Genomic DNA, 7,849 nt, shown 5'->3' on the forward strand with positions numbered 1-7,849 from the left:
CAGGGGGCAAGGAATAGGGGAGAAGCACATTAAGTATCATATCTGAGTACTCAGCTTGGGTGGTGGTTCACACCCCTACATGTAATATAGTCACAACAAATGTAGACAATAAAAGGAAGAAGGAAATATGGATTGATGGGCAGGCTGATGGATGGATGGATAGATAATATAGTCACAAAACAGGTAAAGACAATAGAGGGAAAAAGGAAAGATGAGAGAGAGAGAGGGAGGGAGGGAGGGAGGGAGGAGGGAAGGAAGGAAGGAAGGAAGGAAGGAAGGAAGGAAGGAAGGAAGGAAGGAAGGAAGGAAGGCAAGAAAGAAGGAAGGAAGGAAAGATCCTTCCATCTGGTCTTCAGTGATCATACCTGGCTATATCACATCTCAGTACAGTCCTGTGATGAGAAACTTGTCCCCAGAAGGGATATAATTCTGCAACTTGGGGACCCATCTACTGTCCTGCCCAAAGCACGGTCCCATCCTGGAGGGACCTACTGTCCTGAAAATGTCAGGGACAACAGTGAGGGCAGAGAGGCCTCTGAGAAGCGGGGGTTGAAGCCCAGCCCCCCAGGGAACCCCCTCCCCCAGCCCTGTGTCCTATGTGTTCCCTTCCAGCTCACAGGCCTATCTCATTGGGCAGTAAAGCAGGAGGGAATGATATCTCTGAAGGACTCACAGGCACTGGGTGGATGGTATGGCTGGGGCTGAGGTTGATGAGCATGTCCCCTGCAGGAGGAGAGAGGTGACTGAGCATGGTAAGGGTCAGGCAAAAGAAATAAGATCTGAGACAGACAGACACCCTGGGCCTACCCATGGGGTAAGAGCACCAACCACGACCGTTACCATGGATTGATGCTTCCTGTAAGCCAAGCACCATGCTTAATACTGTGTATGTATTAATTTCCATTTACACCTCAGGACTACCCTGTGTAGTGACTACAACCTCTAATTCCATTCTCAAGGTTAGAAAACTGAGTCCAAAAGAGGATTAACAATGAGCCCGATATCTTTCAGCCAAGAGCATAACCACTTTCTTCCTAGGCAGAGACCAGGAGCTCCAGGCCCTGCTCTGGAGCAGATTCGGGCTAGAGTGTTCGGAGAAGCCATTCTAGGGGCAGGGCCCTTTAGGTTCAAGGCTGACTGGGAGCGTCCCTTGGCTGTCCAGCTCCACCTGGGTGGCTGTCTGGGGTGGGGGAAGGGGAGGGGAAGAACAAGAAGCAGGGGCTGAGAAGGAGATGACCAGGGAAGATGGCCCCAGGGTCAGTGGAGGGTCCCCTGGAAGCTGAAATGAAGCGTGACGTCCAACATTTTGCCCAGAGCCTGGGCTTCAGCTGCTGTTGAAGCCGTAGCAGGAAGTGTTTTTGGAAGTGTTACTCACTGCCCCCCTGCCCTCTCCCCCCAGGGGTGCCCCCCCCCAGCCTGCCTGGGTCTTATGAGGACTCCGGCTACTCCAGACTTCACCCCCAGAATTCTATACCCGTCCCCTGGCTCCTCCCATGCCAGCCTCTCGTGGATCTGCCCCTTCTGGGGGGATGCAAAGGGGGATCTAGGGACCCTCACTCCACCCCAGCACACTGACATACCTTAACACAAACTCATATAAACCCAGAGCCATGACAGCTGAGGCTGCAGCTCCCCTGGCCCTGCTTCCTCGAGGGATGGACCCCGGTCCATTGGGGGTGACCAGGGGTGCTGAGTCCCGCATCCTCCTCTCAACTCTGCCAGCCACAGGCTGCCATGTGACTTTGGGCAGCTAATGACTGCAATTTCCCCATCTGCATGCCTGCTTCACTGGCTGGAAGAACCAAAGTCGTTCCCCTAGGTCACAGGTGGTGTGAGCCTGCTGGCGCAGTGCGGTCCCCATCGGTCCCCTCATGGTCAGTGCGACCCCGTGGCTCTCCCCAGGCAGCAGGCTAGGCCCCGCACACCCCGGTCCTTCTGGAGGTGATCGTTCAGACCCTGGGGTGCAGAAGAGGATGGCTGACTTCATCACTGTGCAAGCCACCGCGATATCAGAAAACAGCCCACCGTCTTCCGTGAATGCAACAAGGGAGCCCCCGTCATAAAGCAGAAACGGTCAGAGGAAGCCCGGCTTCTTGGCTGCTGACTTGCCATGAGACAGCAGGTAAGCCAATGCTCAGGCCTCAGTGTTCTCCCTTAAAATGGGAATAGGTTGTGACAGCTCCCACAGACAGAGAGAAGCTTGGCCCCCTTTTCTGGCACTAGGGAGTGACTGACTTGGCCACAAACCAGATAGACATAATCTGCTGCCCTGGAGGTCAGGCCTCCCGCCATGGAAGTTGGAAGGACAAGAATGTCTTGTTCTGGGCGCCTGCGTGGTTCGGTCGGTGAGGTGTCCGACTGCTGATTTCGGCTCAGGTCATGATCTCAGGGTCGTGAAATCGAGCCCCACATTGGACTCCCCACTGCTTGAGATTCTCTCTCTCCCTCTCCCTCTGCCCCGCCTCCCTACACTACCCCTGCCCCACCCCCGCCTCTCTTTGTCTCTCTCTCAAAAAACAAACAAACAAAAAAAGAAATGTCTTGTTCTGGGGGCGCCTGGGTGGCTCAGTTGGTTAAGCGACTGCCTTCGGCTCAGGTCATGATCCTGGAGTCCTGGGATCGAGTCCCGCATCGGGCTCCCTGTTCAGCGGGGAGTCTGCTTCTCCCTCTGACCCTCCCCCCTCTCATGCTCGCTCTATCTCATTCTCTCTCTCAAATAAATAAATAAAATCTTAAAAAAAAAAAAAAATTAAAAAAAAAAAAAAGAAATGTCTTGTTCTGGCTTTAAATAAACAAACAATTCTAACCCCGTAGGACCCAACAGACTCAGTCCTCCACAGAGGCAAGAAAACCCCGCAGTCATTCAGTGCCTGGTTTCCAAGGGTTGGGTACTTGGGCAGTTTCCAGGGAGGCCTGGCAGCATGGTGCCAGCCCACAGAAGGCATTCAGAGCAGGCAGGAGGCTGAAGCTCTCCTGTTGTGTAATTTGAGGAGCATTTAATAAAGGGATGGCATCAGCAAAGGTGTGGGCAGGGTTGAGGGAAGCCACAAGGTACCTGTATTAATCAGGGCTCTCCAGAAAAACAGAACCAACAGGATGTGTATATGTATACACACATATATATGTATATAAGAGATTTGTCTTAAGGAATTGTTCAAGCAATTATGGAGGCCAGCAAGCCCACGGTCTGCAGGGTAGACCAGTAGGCTGGAGACCCAGGAGGAGCCAATGCCACAGTTCACATCTGAAGGCTATCAGGCTGGAAAACCAGAAAGAGCCAATTGAGAGCCAGTTCAAGTTCAAAGATCATCTGCTGGCAGAACTCCCTGTTGCTTAGGGGAGCGCAGGCATTTGTTTTATTCAGGATTTCAACTGATGGGATGATGCCCACCCACATTATGGAGGACAATCTGTGTACTGAAAGTCTACCAATTTAAATGTTAATCTCATCCAAAAACACCCCCACAGAAACATCCAGGATAATGTCTGGTCACATATCTGGGCCCAGCTAAATGGACACACAGAATCACCCATCAGAGGACTCCAGGATGAGGAGCAGATTAGAGGCATTATCTGCCCTAGACCTGAGACAGTCATATGGAGAGGGCCTCCTGCAACAGCCAACAGCAAAGGAGCTGAAGAAAACCATACCCAGAGCTCACTCTCCCCCTTGCCTCCTATATCCTACCAACCCCAGCTGAAATCCTGAGGGCAAGGGAGTGCTAACAGAGTCCACGTAGGCCAGCCTCCGGGGGCTCACAAGAGGATGCAGAAGGATGGAGAGCGGTATTGAGGGACACATGGGAGATGCCCAACGTGGCATCCCATTAACAACTATGGAATTGAACCGTGGATACCCAGAGCCCCTGCAGTGGGATGTGGGCCCCTGGGGGTGGGGGAGATCACCCTTCCCAGAACCATTTACCCTGCTACAATTGGATGGACAGAGGAGGCCCACCCCAACTCAGGGTTTCCAGTGTCTCCTGCTGCCCAGAGAAATGAACCCAAATGCCCCTGGCATTCCAGAACCTCTGTCCTCAGGCCTCAAGGGCATCTCCACCAGTTCTACCCTCTCTCTCCCAGCACACATCCTGACTTTGGCCTGGCCAGGGGGCTTCAGAGCACTAGGGTCGTCCACTCAAAGTCAAGTCTTTTATGAATAGATTCTAAGGATGGTTTTTTCAACTTCAGCACCATTGACATGTCAGGCCAAATATTCTCTGCTGGAGTGGAGGCTGAACTGTGCCTTGGAGGATATGCAGCAGCGTCCCTGGCCTCTACCCCCGAGACGCCAGCCATACCCCACCTCCAGCTGTGACAACCAAACATGTCTCCAGACGCAGCCAGATGTCCCCTGGGAGGCAAAGTCGCCCCCAGTTGAGAAGCACTGTGCTGCGGTTTGCCTTGTATCAGTCTGATGACCCTTCCTTCACGCCAGGAAGTTTCAGTCCCTTTTTAAGAACGTCTGCATCATCTTAAGCATCTTTCTGTATCGTGACTTTTGGATATAGCTCCAGGGAAGTTCCATTCAAGGGGACTTCTGCCCTAATTTCAAGAAAATGAGCAAATTTCAAGCGGCCTATCAAGAAAATAAGACCACTTGAGAGTCAATGAGATGAGAAAAGGATCCATCTCCTTCCCAAGATTAGGAAAACTGCCATCTGCATTCCTCTCTGACACCCCTGTTCTTGCTCTTGCCACCTGACCTCGTGGAGGGAAGAAGAAAGTCCAGAGAGGAACTTACAAGGGTAAACCAGACTTTCCTCTGGTGAGTTGTAAGCAGCCACACAGAGCCTCATCTCACACCAAACACCGAAATAAAGGCTAAAGGTCCTTTTTAAACATCAATCACAGAAGCTGTCACAGTTGAACAGTGATGAAATCTCTGGATAAGGAAGGGATGGAGTGGCAGAGTGGGGGTGCCAATATCTATTTTATAGATTGTTGTGAAGACGGGGGACGCCTGGCACACGGGAGGTCCCCGTAGGCGTGATCATCTCACCAAGTGTTCTCCTTGGTCCTCCTCTTTCAACCTCATGAGGGGCGGCTCATGACAGGCCGAGGCTCCAGACTTGCGCGTTTGCAAAACACGCTAAGGTTTACCGCCTGAAATCTCTGCTCTTAAGTGGATTTTTGAGAGAGATTTGGCAATACTTTTTTTTTTATACAACACTTTTTATTTTGAGATTAGATTCCTGTGCCATTATAGGAAATAGATAGATCCCAGGTACCCTTTATCCAATTTGCCCCAACAGGAACATCTTTCAAAATAATAGTGCATTATCACACCTGGGATATTGTTATTGATACAATCCACTGATCTTATCCAGATTTCCCTAGTTTTACTGGTGTGTGTGTGTGTGTGTGTGTGGTGTGTGTTAAACTCTATGCAAGTTTATTACATGGCAACACTTTTTTTTAAGATTTTATTTATTTATTTATTCGTTTGTTTGTTTATTTGAGGGAGGGGAGCAGCAGAGGGAGAGGGATAAGCTGACTCCTGGCTGAGCACAAACCCAACGTGGGGCTCCATCTCATGACCCCGAGATCATGACCTGAGCAGAAATCAAGAGTTGAACGCTTAACTGACTGAGCCACCCAGGCGCCCCAACACAGCAACACTTTTTAAATGATTTATCTAAACATAGGTTTCCCAGGCTTTTCAGAAGCCCTAGCTGTTTACTTCTGCCCTAAGCAAAAAGAAAATATTTACTAAGCAAATTAAGTAAACAGAAGACAGGAAGGAATATGTAACCACATTTAGGACAAACTGTTCTCTCTCTCTCTCTGTTTTTTTTAAAAGAGGGAGAGGTTGGGGAGGGACAGAGGGAGAAGAAGAGAGAGAATCTTAAGCAGCTTCCATGCCCAGCATGGAACCAGATGCAGTCCTCCATCTCACAACCCTGAGATCATGACCCGAGCTGAAATCAAGAGACTGGTGCTTAAGTGACTGAGCTGCCCAAGTACCCCCAGGACAAACAGTTTCCAAGAGCAAGCTCGCTGTCCTCGGCCAGTGAAACCTTAACCATCTCTGATTCCTGTTCCTTCCCCCTTAGGGGTCTTTCCACTCTGGTTCTTGTCTTCCTGGGAAGAGGCTGGGAGAGCAAGGGCAGATGGAACAGAACCACAGGAGCAGGGGGATGTGGCAGGAACATCCCCCAGACCGGAGGGCAAGCCGTGCGCAGGAAGAGAGGACTATGAGAAACTTAGGTGGAAGAGAGAGGGGTGGCCAGCCTGTGGTCAGACAGGTAGTCAGTGGCAACAGCAAGACTAAAGATCAGTTAATTCGGGGCTGCCATGCACTGTTGGGCAGGGAGTGTACTGCACAACTCTAGGGGTGATGCAATCACTAAACAAACCTTTCCTATTACGTAATCAGTGCCAACACAGGTACATCAAGCAACATCACAGGAATACAGAGGAAAGAAGTCTTAACACTCAGAGAGAAATCTGAGGAGACTTCCTGCAGCAAGGACACTGGCAGTAGGCCTTGAAAAATGGACAAGTGGGTTTTTATGGAAGAGGGAGAAGAGGGCAGTGCACTTCGTGTTACTTACTCTGAGGCACAGATCCCCTCCCCACTAATTCATCACCACATCCTCTTGCCTTCCCTGATCAGCTGAGCCAGATATGAACCCATTGGCTCACGTCTCAGCCCTTATTGGGGGCTCTGTCCTCTGCAGTGGGGAGTACGTCACTGTCCCCAGCGTTTTAAATCCAGAGTCAGACCCTGTTGGAAATAAACCAGTTGCTACTGAGAAGCTATTCCGAAACCTGCCCAGAAGTGCAGAACTTGTCCTACCAGGCCCCTGGTAGCAATCCTGGGGGCAACCAGGGGGATGTGATCTGAGCCCCAGCTGTGTGGGTCTGGTATCTCCACCCAGCCTGGAGACCACCCAAAGGCAGGGTCGGGTCTTCTATGGTCACCCTCCCCAGATGACCAGTCCCAGGGAAGGGCAGAGCCTGCGGTCCTTCTCCAGCTACCGTAGCTGGGCATGGAGTTGGGCTGTCCCCCCATCACAGGCCTGGTGGACACTGTCACTGCTTAAGTGACTGAGCTCCCACTCCTCCTGCTCCTCCGCAGGAGGAGTGGGAGGCCACGGCCTGACCGACACTCACACAGGCCCCACCATCCACCAGCTGCTCCGGGCCCGGAGACTTCAGGAGATCATCACCAGAGACTATGCAGAGCAGAACCTCCGGGAGCTCAGCTGAGGAAGGAGCTGGTCCCCAGTCGTCTAGTACACGTGTGAGCTGGAGTGAGGCTGGTACCCACAGGCCATCATGCTTCTCAGGTGGGGTCCTCCCCATCTCCCACCAGACAGAGTGTGAGCCCACCTGCGTCATGCGCCATCTCCCCACACTTTTGTCCTGACCTGCTTGGGGTGCACAGCCCCCCCCCCGAGTGAGCGCCCCCTCTACACCCTGCCTTCGGGTGGCCCCAGGGGGATGTGATCTGAGCCCCAGCTACCAGACTCACACACCTGGGGCTCAGGGGGTTGACAGCCAAAGAGCGGGTCACAGCCTGGTGCCTATCGAGTCCTGCTTGCTGCCCCAAGAGTTGCTAAGCAGAGAGCTGGCTGGACTCAGCCCTGGTGCCCCACCCCCCAGACCAACAGCACCGACCCCTCCAGGCACCCTCCCCACCTGGTGCACAGAAGGGCACAGGCAGGACTCTGGCCCAGATACCACAGCTGAGCAAACCTTGGCCCAGACCTGGAGAGGGACCTTGAGGCCACCTCAGAGCCAGGACAAAGGCCAGAGTTTCAGATTCCTGCCCTAACCTTGGGCCACGAGCGCCTGCCCCAGCTACAGGTGGGGGCGGCCTGCAGTGGGATAGGGCTGGGGG

This window comes from Leptonychotes weddellii, chromosome 12 (assembly GCF_054177405.1).
Source record: "Leptonychotes weddellii isolate Sample4059 chromosome 12, ASM5417740v2, whole genome shotgun sequence".
In the NCBI taxonomy this organism is placed as follows: Eukaryota; Metazoa; Chordata; class Mammalia; order Carnivora; family Phocidae; genus Leptonychotes; species Leptonychotes weddellii.